Source organism: Musa acuminata, unplaced genomic scaffold (genome assembly GCF_036884655.1).
Source record: "Musa acuminata AAA Group cultivar baxijiao unplaced genomic scaffold, Cavendish_Baxijiao_AAA HiC_scaffold_831, whole genome shotgun sequence".
Lineage (NCBI taxonomy): Eukaryota > Viridiplantae > Streptophyta > Magnoliopsida > Zingiberales > Musaceae > Musa > Musa acuminata.
Genome location: NW_027021057.1, coordinates 27,501 through 29,431, shown reverse-complemented (window position 1 = coordinate 29,431; position 1,931 = coordinate 27,501).

Genomic DNA, 1,931 nt, shown 5'->3' with positions numbered 1-1,931 from the left:
TAGTGTTTTTTAAATTTTTCTTTTTGACTCATCGATAAATCCACTGCACAAAAATTTTCATTCATGTAATGAATTAATCGGTCTTTTTCTTTTTTATATGAATACAATTTCATTGATTCTTTATTTTGAATAGTACAACGTTGATTGACTCTATTTCGCCATTTTTTCGGTACTAATCGAGACCATTTGCTCCGAGAAAAATTATATTGATAATGACCCTTTAACCAGTTTTTCCATTTATTCATTCCAGACTTATTAATTTTCTTATGCCTTGATTTGGAATCAAACCTTGATTTGGAATCAAATATTCCTCGTGTCATACAATAATACTTTATCTTGTCTTTAATAAAAGGATAGGTCCCGTGATCGTGATATTGAAGTACAGATCTCAGGTGATGGTTGTTAAATAATTGGGTTTGTGACAATTTGTAAAATACATATGCTTGGGACAAGGAAGATAAGTCGTGATAAGTGTTTAAATCATTTCTAATATTAGGATTAGAAAAGGACTTTTTTATAGTCGAAATAAAGTTCATTGTATCTTGATCTGTTTCATCAATTCCTTCTTGATTTCTTTCATCGTTGTAAATGGATTCATTGATAATTGTTTTTTTTAAAAGTTGTGCATTAACCTTAGAAATGGTAACCATACATTGCAAGATATCTATGTATATTTTTTCAATGAAAGATTTCATAAAATAATGTGATTTGCGTATTAATCGGGTATTTTTTCTTTGAAGTATCTGCCAAATATGTTTTTGTAATTCCGGTCTTTTATCATGATAGGCTAGAACTATTTTCTTCTTGTCTTTTGTGATTCCTTCTATTTGATTCCTTATTGTGATTGTCTTATCAGCAAGATCTTTCATTTTTTTTTCTATGAGTAAATAATTTGTCCAATTCATAGATCGAATTTGAATGGTCGATTCGTGAATAATCTGATTATTTTTTTTTGAATCTTTTGCATTTTCATTTGGTTCATGTACTTTTCCCTTCCTCAATTCAAATAAAGAAATTTGGTTCACTTTTTCAAGTTTCTTCATTATTCGTTTTAGAACTAGAACTGTTCGTTTTAGAACTAGAACTATTCGTTTTAGAACTAGAACTATTCGTTTTAGAACTCGTTTTAGAACTCGTTTTAGAACTAGAACTATTTTGATGACCCATCTTTTTTTTTCTTTTGAAACTTTTAGAGAGTTCTTTTTTACTTTTCTAATTTTTTTTTTGAGTTCCTTATATATGGGTTCAAAAAAAGAAGGTTGCTTTCGGGGAGAACCAAAAGGGAGTTCCGTTTCCATTCCCCAAACTGTTAAAAAACAAAAATTTTCTTTTTTTCCTTTTTTTTTCATTGGATCTCCATGATGAGATCGTATTTTAGATCTTCGCCAAGGTTTTAAACGAAAAGGAAATAAAATCTTTATCTGAATACCATCTGTTAACCAATCTTGGGGAAATTCTGTTTCTGATAATGGAACACCATTATAGGTGCATTTAACATGTATTTCTCTATTCCATTCCTTCAAATCCTCATACCACTCGGGGAATTGGAATAATAACATACGTCCAATATTTTTAGCTATTATCAATGAAGGCAATACAATGTTTTTTCTAAAAAAAGATTGGGTTATCAGCATCAAACCTCTTATTGCTTGAGCAAATATAATGCTATCCCAAATTTCTGATATTGTTATCCGTTCATCTTCCTCTTTTTTTTTTTTCTCCTCGTCTTTTTTTTTCCCAGTGTTTGTCTCTTCCTCTTCCTCCTCAAAGTCGGAAGTTTCGGATTCTGGGTTTCCCCCCACGGAATTCCTAAAAATAAGATTAATTATTCGATATCTATATCTATCAAAAAAAGAAAAAAAAAAGACTTTGTCTATTCGATCCAAAAAAAGCGGGGAATGAACATTTGTTTGAAATATTTCCCAAATAAC